This window comes from Ranitomeya variabilis, chromosome 1 (genome assembly GCF_051348905.1).
Source record: "Ranitomeya variabilis isolate aRanVar5 chromosome 1, aRanVar5.hap1, whole genome shotgun sequence".
Classification (NCBI taxonomy): domain Eukaryota; kingdom Metazoa; phylum Chordata; class Amphibia; order Anura; family Dendrobatidae; genus Ranitomeya; species Ranitomeya variabilis.
In genome coordinates, this window is record NC_135232.1 from 321375648 (window position 1) to 321395727 (window position 20080).

At 48.2% G+C, this 20080-nt stretch overlaps 1 protein-coding gene across 1 annotated transcript in view; it reads right to left on the reverse strand.

Annotated features, from left to right (window-relative positions):
• Positions 1–20080, reverse strand: part of LPCAT4 (lysophosphatidylcholine acyltransferase 4) — a 76901-nt gene that overhangs the window by 19537 nt on the left and 37284 nt on the right. The gene's annotated exons all lie outside the window — the stretch shown is intronic.

Below are 20080 nucleotides of genomic sequence, written 5' to 3' on the forward strand. Positions count from 1 at the left end.
GCCGGACCTCCACCTGCAGTATAAGCCAGAGAGATAGCCTCCCTAATCCACTTCGCTAGTGTGAACTTTGAAACTCTAAAGGCCCCGTCTCACTTAGCGACGCTAAAGCGATCCCGACAACGATACGACCTGTCAGGGATCGTTGCTGCGTCGCTATGTGGTCGCTGGTGAGATGTCAAACAGTGAGATCTTCCCAACGATCGCTGCTGCGATCTCACTGTTTGACATCTCACCAGCGACCAGTAGCGATCTGTACAACGATGTCACATGGGAGCTATTATGACGATTCAGTGTCTGAGTCGTCAACGAGGTCGTTGGTAAGGTGTCAAACACAGCGATGTGTGCTACCCAGCGGGACCTCAACGATCAAGAAAAGGTCCAGGCCATTCCGACACGACCAGCGATCTCACAGCAGGGGCCTGGTCGCTGCTACGTGTCACACATAGCGAGATCGCAACTGAGGTCGCTGTTGCGTCACAAAACTTGTGACTCAGCAGCGATCTCGCTAGCGATCTCGCTTAGTGAGACGGGGGCTTTAGCCCTTTCCTAGGACCTTGGAAGGATAAAAATAACGCATCCTCTCTCTTCCAAGCGTTAGTGACTGTGATGTATTCTAACAGGCATCTCCTAACATCTAATGTATGGAGTAGTTCTTCTTTGGCGTTAGAGGGGTTAGGGAGAAATGATGGTAACACTATCTCCTGTGATCTGTGAAAATGTGAGGCGACTTTTGGCAAATAGGCGGGGTCCGGTTTTAGGACCACTCTGTCCTGTAAAAACTCTGTATATGGGGAGAGTCTAGAGAGCGCTTGAATGTCCCCTACTCTACGAGCAGATGTTATCGCTACCAAGAACGCTGTCTTGAGGGACAATAATTTAATTGAAGCAGAATGTAAGGGCTCAAACGGTTCTCTAGTCAAGGCTGACAGGACTAGGTTGAGATCCCAAGGTACCGACCTGTTCTTGTGTATAGGTCTAGCTCTACTAGAAGCTTTTATAAACCTTGATACCCAATAGTTATTAGCAACGTTACAAGAAAACAGGGCCCCCAGGGCTGAGACTTGTACTTTTAGTGTACTCGTGGATAGGTTTAACTCTAACCCTTTCTGCAGGAATTCTAAAATTTGGTTAATTGGTAACCCTTCTTCAATTCTGAAATCTGAAGAGGCCAAGAACTTCCTCCAGGTTCTAGAGTAGATCTTTGTTGTGATATTTTTTCTACTCTTCATAAGGGTATCAATTAAGTTTGGGGAAAAACCTCTGTTTTTTAATAATGACCTCTCAAACACCATGCCGTCAAATGGAGCCCCTTCACTTGCGGATGGGTGATCGGACCTTGATGGAGTAAATTGGGAATGTCCGGAAGTACCCAGGGGTCTTCCACCGACATGGTCCTGAGCCACGCGAACCAAGCTCTCTTGGGCCAGAAAGGGGCGACCAGTATGACCCTTGCTCGGTCCTCCCTTATTTTCCTGACCACAAGAGGTAATAGGCCCAGCGGGGGAAACGCATAAGCCAAACGGAAGTCCCATTTGATCAGGAAGGCGTCCACTGCCAACGGATTCTCCCTGGGATTCAGAGAACAGAATTTTTTTGTTTTTCTGTTGTCCCTGGTGGCAAACAGGTCCACGTCTGGATGACCCCACATGTGGACAATCTGACCGAAGATGTCTCTGTTCAGGGACCATTCCCCTTGTTTTAACGTGTTGCGGCTTAGAAAGTCCGCTTTTATGTTTTCTTTCCCTTTTAAATGTAGAGCAGTTAAGGATAGTAAATTGCTCTCTGCTGTCTGGAGAAGGCGGTCTGCTACTTCCATCAGAGCTTCGGAGTGTGTTCCACCCTGGTGGTTTACGTAGGCTACTGCCACCTGGTTGTCGGAGAGGATCTTGACATGGTGACCCTGTAGATACACGAGGAGTTTTTTAACTGCTAGCTCAATAGCCATTAACTCTCTCTGATTGGAGGAAGCTGATGTTTGAGGGTCCCAAAGCCCTTGAACTACGATGTCACCCATGTGCGCCCCCCATCCCGTAGGGCTGGCGTCAGTTGTTATTACACGAGTCACATGTGTCACCCAGGGAACTCCTGCCGACAGATTGCCTTCTACTAGCCACCATCTGAGAGATGTAAGTACTACTGGACTTAACGTCACCTGACCTTGCAAGGACCCCTGTAAGGCTCTATCATTGTCCAGAACCTCAAACTGTAAAGGTCTGGTATGGAATTGGGCCCAACGGACGGCAGGAATGCACGAAGTTAGGGATCCTAACAGTGACATAGCCTGTCTAAGGGTCATGGATGGTTTATTAATCGCCTTCAACACCTGTTGTTGAATGTGGAGTAATTTATCAGGCGGCAAACAGCATTGTTGGGTCTCTGAATTTAATAACAGTCCGAGGAATCTCTGAATTTTTAGGGGCTGTAAACGGGATTTGTCATAATTTATAATCCAGCCCAGATGTTCTAGTTTGGCTATGGCTGTCATTGCTTGCGAAAGGCAATGATCTGCTGAATTCCCCACAATAAGGAAATCATCCAGATAAGGTATTATGAGGATATCGGATTCTCGCAAATATGCCATAACCTCAGCGACTACCTTGGTAAATACCCTAGGAGCTGCAGAAATGCCGAAGGGAAGGGCTCGATATTGAAAATGACGAACCATTCCCTCTATAGACACCGCCACCCTCAGGAACCTCTGGAAGTTCTCATGGATAGGAACATGATAGTATGCGTCCTTAAGATCTACAACTACCATAAAGCAGTGTTTGAACAATATCTTTATTGTAGTATTGATAGACTCCATTTTGAAGGTTTTATTAACCAGGAATTCATTAAGAGATTTAAGATTAATGATGGTCCTAAATGACTTATCTGGTTTTTGAATCAGAAATAGAGGAGAGTAGAACCCTCTTCCTCTTTCTGAATCTGGGATCTCAATCAGCACCTTTTTAAGACATAAATTGGTGACTTCAGCTTCCAAAGCCGTTTGTTCAATAGAGGAGGAACGCAAGGGGGTTAATTTGAACTTATCCTGAGGCCAATGGTCAAACTCCAGTCTCAGGCCGTCTGATACAATGCCTCGGACCCAGTCACTATTAGTGATGTCAGACCATGCGGAAGAGAAGGCTGCCAATCTCCCTCCCACAGGGATTGCTAGTCATTGGTCTGACTTTTTACGTTCTTTTGAGGAACGGCGGAACATATAGCCCGTACCTCTCTTGCGTCTATCCTCCCATCTGAAATTATCTCTCGAGGGTGAGGACGCGCGTTTCCTTCCGCGACCAAACCTCCTTCTGTTGAAGGGGCGACGGTAAGATGCTGATGCCAGATTAGGGAACTTCTTCTTGTCATCACTTGCTTTTTCAAGCAAGTCATCCAGAGTTGGTCCGAAGAGATATTCCCCTTTACAAGGAATAGCGCAGAGCTTGGATCTTGATTGGATGTCACCGGACCAACATTTTAACCATAAGGCTCTACGAGCCGCGTTGGAAAGACCTGCTGCTCTGGCCGCCATCTTGACAGAATCCAATGAAGCGTCCGACAGGAAGGCCGCAGCATCTTGAATTACTGGGAGCGCATTCAGGATTGTATTCCTGGACGCACCTTCCTTAAGTTGTGACTCCAGTTGATTCAGCCAGACCATTAAGGATCTTCCTGTACACGTTGCGGCCACCGCTGGTCTCAGAGATCCAGCCGCCATCTCCCAGGTACCTTTAAGAAAGGTGTCTGCCTTCCTATCAAGCGGATCTTTAAGGGACCCCATATCCTCAAAGGGTAATGCGGCTTTTTTGGACGCTTTTGCCACCGCAGCATCTAGCTTAGGGGCCTTGTCCCAGGTATCAACCGCTGCATCCTCAAAGGGATACCTGCGTTTTAAAGCTGGTGGTAACGAGCCTTTTTTCTCCGGTTTCTTCCACTCTCGGAGAATTAACTCTTGAACTTTATCTATCACCGGAAAAGATCTGCGTTTCTTATGGTCTAATCCGCTGAACATTAATTCCTGCCTGGAAGGTTGAGTTTTTGGCTCTTCCAGGCCCATCGTACCCCTGACCGATTTAACTAGTTTATCAACTCGGTCCAGCGGTAGACAAAAACGGCCAGAGTCCTCTTCCGATGACGAGGAAGAGGGAATAGAGCCATAGGAACCTTCCTCTCTTTCTTCCTCCCGTAGTTGCAGATTCTTCCGCTACCTAGGGGAGGACAATAAGGTGATACCATCTATCCGACCTGATGTCCCTTAACCCCTACCACACCTGTAGACCTCACCTCTGCTGTATACAGGGGGCACATAACTTTTTGGGATAAGAATCTGGTAAGGGGATTCCACATAGGGCGCACTCCTTATGTTTCGTCTTTGCACTTTTCTTCCCCTAGAATGACAAAGTATAAGGGGGCCCGCGTCACTGAGTGAACATTCACGTAGATCACTTACCAGTGTACGCCAAGAAAGGTACCGGAACACGAGGGGGTTCTTTCCCAGTCGACGCTCTCGATCCCTGCTTGGACGAGCTTTTGCGGCTGGACTGGTCACTCCTGACATGCTCCTTCTCCAAGGGCTTCTGTCGCACCTCCAGTAGCTGAGGCTGCTCACCACCACTCTCCATGATGGAAGTGTGACCAAAAGCAGGGCTCTAAGTCCGATACCTGCTTAAATCCCCCTGGGTTCCGGTCAGCAGGCTGCCTGGCGTCATCCCATTGGTTTCTGCTTACCAGACTGCAGCTGGGAGGTCAGCGGTAGTTAGTGGGGAATCCGGTGTGCAGGATCGATGGGCGCCGCCATCTTGGATAGACTGCGCATGCGCAGCCATCCAGTAACCCGGAAGCGCCTGCCGACTCCGCCCCCGGCGTCACAGCACTCCGGAAACGCTCCTGAGAGCGGTGCAGGACGCCGGAGATGTGCGACAGCGCTCCGGTCGGCGCCGCTCTCCCGTCACCGCTACCCCACTCCACCGCCGCACCGCATCGCTGCAAGAACCAAGGGGGGAGATATACTTACCAACGCCGGCATAGAATGGAGATCAGGCAATCCTCCGGACCCTGCTCCCTGCTGCCATACGCCACCGACGTGCAGTCCAGCCAGGACCACCGTGGCGCCTCCAGGGACATCCGCACCAGCCGAGGTAGGAGACCCCCCCGCTACCAGATTCGGCCGGCCGGCCTGGGATCCACTACGGAGAATTTCATCTGTAGGATCCTGTCCCTCCAGGAACAGGAAACCAACTGATGCATAGGGAGAGGTGCCGCCCTTTTGTATCTCTGTAGGTTTCCTGTTCCTGAAGGGCGGATCCCCTCTCTCGTAGTGCTGTCATGGGAGTCCGAATAAATACCTATTTCTCCTTCGCTCCATTGGGGGACACAGGACTGTGGGATGTCCTAAAGCAGTCCCTGGGTGGGGAATTAACTCACCAGTAATAATCATCCAGATAACGGATTGTCTATAAGTGCGCCACTGCCGCTTGAAGAATCCTTCTACCCAGACTTGCATCTGCAGAGATCTGAGAGTGAACATTATAATGTTTGACAAAAGTATGCAGACTAGACCAGGTCGCAGCTTTGCAAACCTGTTCTGCTGAGGCCTGGTGTCGAATGGCCCAGGAAGCCCCCACTGCTCTAGTGGAATGAGCCTAAATCCCAGCCGGAACTGTCACGCCCCTGGTGCGATAGGCTTCCTGAATGGTTGCCCGTATCCACCTGGCCAGGGTGGATTTTGAGGCTGCGCAACCCTTCCTGCGAACTTCCAGAAGGACAAACAGCATCCGTCTGGCGGAAAGGAGCCGTTCGAGAAATGTACCTCCTAAGCGCTCTCACCAGATCCAACGTATGGAGAGCTTTTTCTACACGGTGCGTAGGTGCCGGACAAAAAGAGGGAAGAACTATATCCTCATTAATATGGTATGAGGAGACAACCTTCGGCAAAAAAGAAGGTGCTGGTCTGAGCACTACCTTATCCTGATGAAAACGCAGAAAAGGAGTACGACAGGAAAGGGCTGCTAGCTCAGACACCCGCCTTATGGAAGTTATGGCCACTAAAAACATGACCTTCCAAGAAAGGGAAGTCAATGAAATATCTTGAAGAGGCTCAAAAGGAGCTTCCTGCAATGCCCTTAAGACCAAATTAAGGTCCCAAGCTTCCAAGGGAGTTTTGTAAGGAGGAACCTTATGAGCGACTCCCTGGAAAAAAGTCCTAACCTGACGGTTAGTAGCAATCCTGTGCTGAAAAATGACTGATAAGGCAGAGATCTGCCTTCTGAGGGTACTTGGAGCAAGCCCAGAATCCAGGCCTGCTTGAAGAAAGGCTAGAAAGTTTGGGACGGAAAAACGCAGGAGGAGGCAGTCCGCGCTCTCTACACCATGAAAGAAAAACTTTCCAAGTGTGATAAATTCTGGCTGAAACAGTTTTACGCGCACTGATCATGGTATCAGCTACCTCTTGGGAGAACCCTGCCTGAGTTAAAACCCAAGATTCAACGGCCAGGCCGTCAAAAGTAGGAACCCTGAGTTCTGATGGTAGATCGGCCCTTGAGATAGAAGATCCGGCCGATCGGGAAGCCGCCATGGAACCCCGGAGAGAAGCTGTACTAGGTTCGCATACCAGGTCCGTCGTGGCCAATCCGGGGCGATCAGAATAACAGATACTGTTTCTAACTTGATCTTCTTGATTACCCTCGGGAGAAGCGCCAGAGGAGGGAAAAGATGAGAGATGGAACTGGTTCCAAGTCAGAACTAGCGCATCCACAGCGATTGCCTGCGGGTCTCGGTACCGGGAGACAAATCTGGGTACTTTGGCATTCACCCTGGACGCCATTAGATCCACGTCCGGGGTCCCCCATAGACGGCATATCTGCTGAAATACCTCAGGATGGAGAGACCATTCCCCGGACGCCAGACCCTGACGGCTTAGGAAATCTGCCGCCCAATTTTCTACGCCTGGAATGTGGACTGCTGAAATCAGAGTGATTTATCTCGGCCCAGAAGAGAATTGGTCTTACCTCTCGCATAGCTGCCCTGCTGCGGGTGCCCCCCTGGTGATTTATGTAGGCCACTGCTGTGGCATTGTCCGATTGAATTCGGACAGGGCGACCCGCCAGGAGATGGTGGAAATGCTGCAACGCTAGTCGAACCGCCAGAATCTCCAAGAGATTGATGGGGAGATCTGATTCCCGAAGAGACCAGCGCCCTTGAGCTGTGTGGTGAAAAAAAATACTGCTCCCCAACCCAGGAGACTGGCATCTGTTGTGACCAACAGCCAATTGGTTGGGGGAAAGGGCTTCCCCCTGAGTAGGGATGGGCTGTACAACCACCATGAGAGAGCCTGTCTGACCTGGGGAGACAAGCAAAAACTGCGGTTGAGGGAGAGTGGATTCCTGTTCCATACTGTTAGGATTGCCTGTTGGAGAGGACGAAGATTAAGCTGCGCAAATGGTACTGATTCTATAGTTGCAACCATCTTCTTTAACACCCTCATGCAGGACCGAATTGTATGAGGGTACGGTTGCTGAAGATTCCTCACTTCCCGCCGAAGGGCTAGGACCTTGTCCTGGGGAAGGATTGATAGGGCCTGAGAGGTGTCGAAAACCATACCTAGAAATGATATCTTCCGAGACGGTTGTAGGCATGACTTCCTTAAATTTACTAGCCAACCCAGGCGAGCAAGGGTGTCTAGAACAATGCTGACATTTTCCTTGCAAGCTTGAAAAGGTAGGCCCCTTGATCAGAAGATCGTCCAGATATGGCATGACTATTATGCCTTGGGAGTGCAGAATGGACACTACAGTAGACATGACCTTGGTGAACACCCTTGGGGGCGGAGGCTAGCCCAAAGGGTAACGCCGTGAACTAGAAGTGTAGGTTGTTTAGAAACCTTTGATGAGGAGGAAAAATGGGAATATGTAGGTAAGCATCCTGAATATCTATTGAGGCCAAGAACTCTCCCTTTTCCATTGAAACAATCACTGACCGCAGAGACTCCATCCGAAAATGGAGAACGCGAACAAACTTGTTTAGGCGTTTTAGATCTAGGATAGGCCTTACTGTTCCATCCTTTTTGGGGACCACAAAAAGGTTGGAATAGAACCCTTGAAACCTTTCCTCCCTTGGAACAGGAGAAATGACTCCGCTGAGATGAAGGGATTCTACAGAATTGTACAGGTCTCGTCGGAGGGACTTGGACCTGGGAAGACGTGATGGGAAGAACTGTAGAGGAGGCTGACGGACCAGCTCTATCTTGTAACCTGAAGATGCGAGCTCTTTTACCCACCGGTCGTGGATTACCTGAATCCAGACCTGGCGAAACAAAAGTAGACGTCCGCCTACTCTGTTGGAGGCACTCTGAGGAGGCCTCCAGTCATTTGGCTGAAAACCTTTGAGTCCTAGATCCTCTGGATCTAGTCGACTGGGAATGCATTCTTGCCCCCTGGTTAGCCGTATAAGAGACCCGAGCGTCTTGGTCCTGATTGGGTCGACCTTGCGCCGCAGTGCCCGATGCTGGGGCCCATCTAGTATTGCGAAAGGATCTGAAACGGGCTTGAAATTGGCGATGAAAAGGCTGCCTAATCCTCTGCTGAGGAAGAAACTTACTCTTCCCTCCTGTGGAGTCAGAAATAAGCTGATCCAGCTTCTCTCCGAATAGGCGATCCCCCTGATACGGAAGGGTTGTAAGATTTTTTGGAGGTAGAGTCTGCCCGCCATGTCCTTAACCAGAGAGCCCTTCTAATAGCAATGGCGTTAGCAGCAGCCGAAGAGGCACAGTCTGCAGCATCCAAGGAAGCATTGATCAGATAGCTACCCGCAAGTGCTATTTGAGAAGACATTTCTGCCAACTCTGCAGACAACTCACCTTCCTGAAGAGCCTTTGTTAAAGACTCTGACCAGGATATCAGCTTTCGCAACCCAAGTTGCCGCAAACGAAGGAAAAAGTGCTGAACTTGAAGCCTCAAAAACTGAACGAGCCAAGCTCTCTATAAGACGATCCGTAGGATCCTTAATCGACGAGCCACTAGGGAGAGAGAGCAATGTGTTAGAGGCTAAACGGGACACCGGAGGGTCCACAGAAGGATTTTCTGCCCATTTTCTACAAAGTTCAGTAGCAAAGGGGTACCTAACCTTTAAGGCCTTTTGCCCTGAAAAACGCTTGTCCGGATGCTCCCGGTTACGCCGAATCAGGTCCTCAAACTCAGGGTGAGAGAAAAAAACTCTATGGGCTCGTTTAAATGATACCTTATGATCTGAGGATGAGGCTCTATCCCCAGGGACTGATTGACAGCCTCAATCAGGCTATCTACCGACTCCTGAAAACCAGGACTCTCAAAATTAAGGGACTCCTCTGACTCAGTCTGTCTCAACTTCCCCGCTCTCTGCTGGGGAAGGAGAACGCGACAGGGCACTCCAGGGTGCAGAAGCACCTGAGAGCCTAGGCGACGCTGTGCGAATCCGCTTTCCACGTGTCTGGTGCGGGCACGGCCCCTGCAGGCCGAAGGCTCTTGAGACCCCGAGGCCCTATCCGAGACAGAAGGACTGCTGGCCCTGACTGCCGGGGTCTGAAGGGATTTGATTGCTTCAGTAAGGGACGCCATGGATTGTAATAAAGACGTCACCCATTCCGGCGGATCAGCCCCAGCCACTGCTTGAGGGGCAGGGGCCGGACAGATTGCTAGGGAGCTGGCAGGGGGGGGCTCCTGGGCGCGATCCGAGTCACAGGCCTCGCAGAGACGGTTGCTCTGGGCACATGGGAATGGGGCACGACAAGTTACACAACTGGTAAATAGGACCATGTGAGCCTTAACCCTTCTAGACATAGTGAAAACTATACCCAGGGCCTGAGACTGGGAAAAGAATAATGCTATTACCCACTGGAGGGAGAAGCACTTACCCCAGTCCTGTGTCCCTACCAGAAACAGTGATGCCGAACTCATGATGCGGAGCCAAATGAGCTGTCTAACTTGTGCAGACCTCAGGGGGCGGGACCGCCCTGATGCGGTGCAGCCTGTAGTAGGCCTGAAGCCGGGGACTTGATTTTTCCCTAGGAGAGGGAAGGGAAAGCAAAACCGGAAGCAGACGCGCCGGAGAGGGTGGGGCCTCACAGCGCGGTATGCTGGGCGAAATGCCGGGTCTGAGCGACCCGGGAGTACTCTGATGGAGGCCAGGCCGGAGCCTGAAGCCTCTGGAGGACCATGATGCCGGCGCACGGTGCTACCGGAGCGCCGCTGTACCGGAGCGGTGCCGGTGACACCGCAAAGTAACGGCACCAACAGCGCCTCAACTCCGTTTTAAAATGCCACCTGGATTACAGCTCCATCCCCTGCCCTGCCTGCGCTCAGCAAGGGTAAGTGCTGCATGGAGTCCATCTGCACAACACCCTGCTATAGCGTTCTGCTCAGCCACACTGTCATAGTCAGCTACATACGCTCGAAGCACCAGGGAAATAGGCATCTGCAGATGCCTTGCGCCAAAACAGGAGCCCCCCTCCTATGAGTGTAATCCGGTGGATTGGGGAGGTCATGGCCCTGATGGCAGGACCTGGGAGCGGGGGGAGGTAAATGACGGTGCAGGAACCCTAGCTCCATTATTTACTAAGGATAAGGAGAGGGACCGTCCACCACCCCATCTATCGCCGTAGCAGAAGCAGAGCTGTAGAAAACAGGGGGGAGACACGGACATTCTACGGGCACCTGTACAGCCTAGGGTCTAAATAGCTTAGGGTGGCCAGGGCCAAGTCCGGTGAGGGATCCCACGTCGCAGGAAAGGATACTTGGAGAAAATTCACACGTGCTTGCCCGTTGTTGGTTTTGGGGAGATCGGACCCTCAAAAAGGTCCGTCTCCCCTTCAATTCCGTTAGTGAAGAGATGAAAGGAAATGGGTCCAAAAGATCCAGGACCCAAATGGTGTGCCTCCTTCAGACACTAAGCAAGAACTGGAGTCTCCAGCAGCCAGTGTCAGGGTGTATACGAGGGAGGAGGAGCTAACGTTTTTTCACGTTTAACTTAGTGTCAGCCTCCTGGCGGCAGAAGAATACACCACAGTCCTGTGTCCCCCCAATGAGGCGAAGGAGAAAAAAAAAAAAAAAAAAAAGAGACCTAGTAGAGTTTATAAAAAAATTATTATTATTATTATTATTATTATTATTATTATTATTATTATTAAAAACGCCAGCTCGGCACGCAAAAAATAAGCCCTCAACCGACCCCAGATCATGAAAATTGGAGACGCTACGGGTATCGGAAAATCGCGCAATTTTTTTATTTTTTTTTTTAGCAAACATTGGAATTTTTTTTCACCACTTAGATAAAAAATAACCTAGACATGTTAGGTGTCTATGAACTCGTAATGACCTGGAGAATCATAACGGCATTTGGTTAACCTAGCAAAAAAGCCAAACAAAAAACAAGTGTGAGATTGCATTTTTTTTGCAATTTCATCACACTTGGAATTTTTTTCCCGTTTTCTGTTACACGGCATGGTAAAACCAATGGTATCGTTCAAAAGTACATCTCGTCCCGCAAAAAATAAGCCCTCACATGGCCATATTGACGGAAAAATAAAAAAAGATATGGCTCTGGGAAGGAGGGGAGCGAAAAACGAAAAAGAAAAAAGCTCCGGGGGTGAAGGGGTTAAGATTATCAAACAAAGCAAAAATAATGATGACCCTGCTCTTCAGAGCTTACAATCTACAATGAGGTGGGGTGACAAATTACAGGTGCTTATTTACAGTGATGGTACTACCATCTAGAGGAAATTGGGGGGAGGGGGTAGATAAAGGCTGCATGAGCCTTTTGGGTACAGTTGACTGATAGTGAATTATGTTCAGTGAAGGAATACATTTATATATTATATATAGGGTTGGACCAATATATATATAAAAAAAACTGAGCGGCACTGACCCGTAAACCAACTTGAACCAGGACTCTTTGTGGGGATAACAGACGTAACTCCTTAATGCGCCATAACATGTGACCTCTGGTGCTCCTTCATAGAAAAAAAGTCTTTAATCCATGCAATCCTTATAAGAAAAAATGATGAGGGCACTCACCGGTCTTCAGTAAAATCACTTCTTTATTAACAACGATACATCCAGAATAAAGTTATGGCCGGGGGAGATAGAGCCGAAGCTCGTGTGAGCAGAGGAGGACGACGGCCGTTTCGCGCTTGTCCTGCGCTTCTACGGGTCGATTTGTGCTCAGAACTGACAGCGGATATAGTGCACCGGCCAGACACACCCCGCCACCCAGTCCCTCCCACAAACCAGGAGATACAAAAAGCACATGTTATATACAGCAACGGGCACAGTATCGACGTAGATGTCATAATGGTTGCCATGGCGACGATGATGTCATAAAGGTTGCCTCGACCAATCAGCGATGGGCACAGTCTGCCGCGAATTCTGGAATCATCATTGTCCATATACTACAGGGACATGCATATTCTAGAATACCCGATGCGTTAGAATCGGGCCACAATCTAGTGTAATATATATATATATATATATATATATATATATATATATATATATATATATATATATATATATATATATATATATATATTCTCAGGTGGATGTGTTTTTTAGGTAGCATCTAAAATGTCTAATTTGTGGTTATACTCTTAATTTCATGAGGGACAAAGGGTAAGGGGGGAGTCATCTAGGCAGGAGATTGAACTGAACCAGACAAAGTAGAGATCAGGGGTGTTACGGACTTTGCGTGTCTCAAGAGTTTGAAAGCTGTGAGAGGCCACGAGAATTGGCTAGGGATAGAAACTGGGATGCAGTTGGGGAGATGGAGCTGTTGAAGTCTCTCAAGATAAGGGTCGTCAATGCTGAGGACAAAGTGTGGCAGCAACGCATAAAAGTGGTCAAGGAAGTGGGTGGGTGAGCCTGGGGGCCGGTATATGACTGCTACTCTGAGGGAGAGGAGATGGAACATCCTGATGGTGTAAACCTCAAAATTAGAATTCTTGTGAACAGCCTGTAGCGTCCTCGGATGATTCGTTGCCCAATCGGGTCGTTGTCTCGATGGTAGGGGCAAGCAGAGAGCTATTCGCTACAAAGATCACAGCGCTTATTTCTGCATGACTCTTGGCCTGTGATCTGTGATTATTGTATGGCCACTCCAATCTGTTGGCCACGGAAATGCAGCCTTTCCACCTTATGGATACAGTTGGCTTCTGAAAGCTAATGGCCGTCACAGCCCCCCCCCCCCCGTACCAGTTGCCCAGTTACTATTAAGTCGCTAAGAAAGATGTGCCTGCGCTACAGCAACAAGTCTCAGATAACATCACCCATTCTCTGAAAAATTCTATGCCTGCCAGGGTGCATTTCAACAATGACACCTGGACGAGAAAGCGTGGACAGGGGAGTTACATCTAGATGATTGGGCACTGGGTGACTCTGGTGGCTGTTGGGGCAGCCAAGGAAGGGGCTGCTCCACAAGTCATTCAATTCCCATGGCTTGTAGGGCACTTGGGGATGGAGAAATAAACCACTACACAACATATGATGGATAATTAAAACTACTAGACTACAAGGGTTGGAGAACTAAACAGCTATTTTTGCAGAACTAAAATTAACATCAGAACATGGAGAACTAAGCTAATAGACAACAGGGATTGTAGAGCTAAACTACTAAACAGCTTGGGTTGGAGAACTAAACTAGTACACACCAGGAGATGGAGAACTAAAGCAGTAGCCACCAAGGTGTCACTAGACACCAAGTCTTGGAGTCCCCAGGACTTGTGGAACAAACCTCTGTATGTAACGGTTACTGCAGTGCTTCTGCCTCTTCTTCCTCCTACTCTACCTGCCCTCTCAACCTCTGCCTTAATTAAACACATGTTCCAACACTGTAGAGAGAATCTCTCCTCTATCTTCTTACTGCGCAGCCAGGGCTCAGGCAGTGTTTACATTAATATGCCTTGGAGATGGCAGTCATACAGATCAACAGTTGTGACAGCTATCCATGCAGAATTTGAGCAATGGCTGTCTACACTCAACCTGGAGCCAGGGAAGGCCGTGTGTGAATGTAAACCAGGTGGCGGCCCTACGCCAGGCCAACCTTACACATGCTTTGCATGGCTCACATCCTTAACCTGATGGTACAGCAATTACTCTGCCACTGTCCAAGCTTGGATGCACTGCTGCAGAAACCACTGTTGTGCTGACTTCCACCATTCCACTTCAGTTGGAAACTAGATCTTTCAGACTACCGGTTAACCGGTTGATATACGATATGACCACACCATGGAATTAAACTCTGCACATGTTGCAGTGACTGGCAGCAGCGCCGAGACCCGATAAGTATGACATTTTTCATATCCTGGCACAATGCAGTACGGACGTAGTGCAATTCACACTAGCGTAGTGGATACAGATGAAGGACCTCTGCACGTTTTCTTAATGGCTACTGAGATGGTTAGCGGTGATTATGCAGTCATTAGCATCCCTATTACTGTCATCTACATGCTAGAGCACACTTTAAATGGTGTGGGTGAGGAGGTGGTGGTGGTCCTAGGGGAAAAGGAGGATGCAGAGGAGGATAGGGTTAACAATATTTATAAGTTCAGGTTTATAGTCTCAGATGTTTGCCATGGGAGGAACAAATTGAGAAGGACCATGAAATGGACGAGAAGGAAAAGGTGATGGACGCACAACAGTTAGGAGATAATGACGATAATGATTCCCTCTATGTTGTCTGTGGTTGTCAGGAGGGAATGGAGGAAGAAAGCTTGAGTATTATACCACCACCAACATACTGTGGAGTTGGACCTCATGAAAGAGACCGAACCATGAGCGCCTTCTTGCAGTACTATCTGCAACATCATTGTTACCCGTATAGTTAGGATTCCAAATAGTGGTGACTACTGGGTTGCCAATGTGTTCTACCCACAATAGAAAAATAAATTTTGCCAGTTACTTTCCCCTGGAAGAGGGACACGCCCATGCTGCAGTATCAAAACATACTGGAAGACAATCTTGACAGTGGTTTTCCCCAACACAACAGTAAGGCACACCGTTTGCATGAAAGTGATAGCCTTCCAACCATAGAAACGTTCAGTTTTTTGCATTGACAACATTAGCAGCCTTGCAGAGTTTGTATGTTCTACCCACATTTGCAAGGGTTTACTCCCAGTAATTATTTTTCTACCCAAGCTACAGACATACAGATAGTAAATTGACTGAGTCCCAATGGTGACAGTGTCAATAATGTCTGTAAAGCGAATGTTGAATTATTGGCGTTATAGTGATAAGACCCCCCCAAAAAATTGAAAGTGATGTTCAGCCACACTCAGGTGGCACACACACATCAGTTTTGTAGATTACTGTTGTCAGAAAAATTTAAGGACAGTAAAACGGGTAGTTGACAGACAGTGGAGGACTGCTGGTATCAGAGGACTAATGCTACAGGCAACACACACGAAGGAGACCCAATGCGGAATCTATGCATTTACAAAAATTTATTTGCACACACCAACAAAGTGGCATCAATTTCACCACAGTAGAAATAGTCTAATAGGGACCAACAGGCCTTCCACTACAAACAACCCAGCAGATGGACACCCAACCAAGAGTGTTCACATTTCCACAAATTAGTGTTTACATCTCCAGCTGCAGGCACATAAGCCCCAGTAAAAGTATCAGAACAGTACAGCACACTAAAAACTACAAAATCCAGTAACAGAAGTTGTCAGTTGTCTTTGGATAGGACGTCACAATGGTTCACTAGTGCTTTCAGAAACATTAACACCTACCCCACATACACGTCGAACACCTAGCCTAAACCCCCTTCCACCACGACCTCAATTTTTCCCAGTCATGTTGCTCAGATAGTATACTAGGAGCACACTATTCACAGCTAAAAATTATATCTTTTACTCTGCACAACCTTTGCTCACAGCCGAATTTCAGAGTCCCAAATTAGAAGGTGAAATATGTCGTGATGAATCACGTTACTCACAGAAGTAGTAATTGTTTCAGTGTGGATAAAGCCTGTATGACAAAAGATCTGCTCCAAAAAATGCCAAAGTGAGATGTCCCCTACTGTATGACATTAGTAACAAAATATATCCGTCGTGTTTTGGCGGACGCGACGCACAAATAAACGTTCAACGTAACGTTTTTTTGCGCGACGTGTCCGCCATTTCCGACTGCGCATGCGCGGCCGGAACTCCGCCCCCTCCTCCCCGCTCATCACAATGGGCAGCGGATGCGTTGTAAAACTGCATCCGCTGCCCACGTTGTGCTAAATTTAGCACAACGTCCATCGGTACGTCGGGCCGACGGTTTTCGACGGCCCCGTAACGACGGAAGTGTGAAAGTAGCCTAAATGAAAAGGTTGGATATAGCAGGCTGTATCATGTTTATCAACATGCTTGAGGTCTGCAGACCGCTTGCCATCACCGCCATAAAATTACAACGTGGGATATAGTGGGCTGGATCATATTCAGCAACAGAAAAAAATTGTAATTTTTTTTTTATGTGCCTTAGGTCTGCAGACCGTTTCATATCACCACAGCACTAAATGACAAGGTGGGATACAGCAGGCTGTTTCACATTTAGCTAGTGAAAATGGAGTGCGTGGAGTACAATAGAAGCAGTGCACAACACACTTGTAGGACATGTGCTAGCTTTTGTCTGTGGACCTCAGTAATGGCAAAAAAAAAAAATGCTGGAAGATCAATTTTACATCCACACTGGAAACCATCTAGCTACAGTGACTGATATACAACCACCTAACTAGGTAAACTCATCCTGCTAACAGCGGCAGTGTCAGGAGCAGCCTCTCTGCGCTGTTAGTGTCAAAATGGCGCTAAAACAAGATGTCCGCTCTTTATATGGAGAGGGACATGTGATTTCAGCAGCCAATGACAAGCCATGGTGTCAGGACATTGTGGGTGTTTTTTCTGTGCCCTGATTGGCTAGCTGCAATGTGCACACAAAGTTAGGAAAAAATTAATAAAATTACTGTTTATAAGAACGCCGTGCCTCTGAGCTCTGCTAACCCCCTCCCCTCATCAAAAACGTGCAAAACGCTCATGATACACCACTTGCTAAAGTGCTAAAAATACCTTTGGGGCAACACAAATATTTTCCCCGCACTTTTTACCGATTTTATAAAATTTTGCATGAGTTTCCGATCAGGAATCCAAATGTGCCATATTAGTGCCAAATTTATGTTTGGAGATAGTTTTCTGAACAAATTCAGTAGTATAGTCAATAGACTACCTTACTTATGCACTAAATATAACCTTTGCAAACTGTGGCTCAGGGGCCACATCCGGCCCTCTGACTGTTCCTGTTTGACCCGCTGACACTTGCAGCCAAGGGCTGGAGAGGGACTGATCTCAGAACCGGAAAGTAGAGAACAAGGCACTCAACAAAAAATAACTTGTGGATGGTGCTCAAGTAGGGTATCCAACCCGTAATCTAAGCAAAAATAAACTTGGCACTCAAAATGATGAAAGATGAGGAAATCTCATTTATTTTGCATCCAGACAAAAACAGAAGAAATAACTGAACGTTTTCGGTCTCACATTGGACCCTCATCAGAGTATCTTGCTGGTTCAGAAGGATAAGACAGTGTGCTTCAAATAAGCTAGAAGGATGATTAGAGGAAAATGCCTGAATGCGGTTTAAGGAGGCAAGATTAAACGTGGCTAAATTAAATGTAGCGCGTCCATAAATGGCGACTGCCGTCGCTGTGGTAGAGTACTGGATGCTGCGTGGGGAATCAGAATTCAGTTCAGCATGTCCTTTATAGGTAATTACTATCGCTGTGACCAAGTGCTGGTTGCTGTATATGTAGATCAGATTATGTGCAGCGCATCCATGTGAGGCGACCATGGTCGCTGCTTCAAAGTACTGCGTGTGTGGAGGTCCTGGGAGCTGGACAGGAGGACGTGCAGGAGAGGTAAGGGTTAAGCCCCACCATGCTCCTCCTGTGTCATGTGGCTTATCACATCCACTCCAAAGACTGCAATACAGACGCCCCCACCCCACTCTCCTGTCACCTCCTGACCCATATGTGATATGGGTCTATGCATGTGGAGCAGGGTTGGGCAAACAACTTTTGTCCCAATGCTCACAATTTATATATTGCTTGACAGAGGTCGGGATCACACATACGCGAGATACGGCCGAGTCTCACAGGTGAAAACCCAGCTCTGGCGCCGGCACTCCGGAGCGGAGCGTGTGGCTCCATGTATTGCGGTGCAGCTGAACGCTCACTCCGGAGTGCCGGCGCCAGAGCTGGGTTTTCACCTGTGAGACTCAGCCGTATCTCGCGTACGTATGATCCCGGCCTTAAGGCCCCGTCTCACATAGCGAGATCGCTAGCGAGATCGCTGCTGAGTCACTAGTTTTGTGACGCAACAGCGACCTCCATAGCGATCTCGCTATGTGTGACACGTACCAGCGATCAGGCCCCTGCTGTGAGATCGCTGGTCGTGTCGGAATGGCCTGGACCTTTTTTTGGTCGTTGAGGCCCCGCTGACATCGCTGAATCGGTGTGTGTGACACCGATCCAGCGATGTCTTCACTGGTAACCAGGGTAAACATCGGGTTACTAAGCGCAGGGCCGCGCTTAGTAACCCGATGTTTACCCTGGTTACCAGCGTAAATGTAAAAAAAAAAAAACAGTACATACTCGCCTTTCGGTGTCCAGGTCCCTTGCCGTCTGCTTCCTGCTCTGACTGAGCAGCCGTACAGCGAGAGCGCAGCGGTGACGTCACCGCTGCGCTCTGCTCTCAGTGTACGGCCGGATCTCAGTCAGAGCAGGAAGCGGACGGCAAGGGACCTGGACACCGAAAGGCGAGTATGTACTGTTTGTTTTTTTGGGTAACCAGGGTAAACATCGGGTTACTAAGCGCGGCCCTGCGCTTAGTAACCCGATGTTTACCCTGGTTACCCGGGTGCTGCAGGGGGACTTCGGCATCGTTGAAGACAGTTTCAACGATGCCGAAGTCGTTCCCCTGATCGTTGGTCGCTGGGGAGAGCTGTCTGTGTGACAGCTCCCCAGCGACTTACCAACGATCACGGCCAGGTCATATCGCTGGTCGTGATCGTTGGTAAATCGCTATGTGAGACGGGGCCTTAACTGTGAGAGTATTTGCTCAAGATCAGGACCTGCTGCGGGTTTGATGCTGTGTACTTATGCAGCGCCCTGCTGTGACAGCATGGTGGATGGGATTTCTAGAAATCCCATGTCCACTATGTGTGCATAGCTGCCTGTGGATCACCTGCAGACAGACACGTGGCACGTCTTTCAAAACTGCAGCATGGCAATTTCTAACGTCTCCGCAAGAGAAATTACATCAATAGAAGTGTATTGCGGTGAATCCGCACGGTTCAGTGAACACATGCAGATTTAGCTGCGTTCAATAGACGGCAGCGCTTTGGATGCAGCGAACATACACTCCATCCAAAGCGCTGCTAGTACCGGATCGTGGGCACCCGGCCTAATGCGTGTTACGATATTATTTTTTTTTTAAAATAAGATTGGATCCCATATGAATCAGCCGTATAGCATCCGATTTTTACAAATATATTTCCATTACTAACATCGGACACTATTTGTTCTTGTAAATTTTATTTGCTTCTGATGTATAAAAATGGATGGCGTACAGATAGAAAATAGTCTTTCTGGATGAAAATGATTTTTTTTTTTTTTTTTTTTAATACGCTCATTGAAAACCTTATAATCAACTGCTTTTTATACAGCAATAAAATTAACATTATGCAGAATTAAAAGGGCGGTCCGAAACAGAAGGTAAATTTCATAGTAGACGTCCAATTAATTCAATAATGTAATCACTTTTCTAACATACTTTCATTTAATAAATTTCTACCGTTCCCTCTCTAACTTCCTGTCTTTTTTTTTTTTTTTTTTTTAACTTCCAACAATGTTTTTTGTTTGAGCATGCCAGTGCATTTTGGGATACTCGCACGGGATGTCATTAGGGGGCAGAGGCTGCGGTCACTGCCACGGCTGCTTTCCCCACCTTGAAATGAAGCATGATCAGTGGCATCTGTTTCAGAGACTGGACCAGTCCCTGCTAGTGGCATTGCCTCCTTACAATTTGCACTGACAG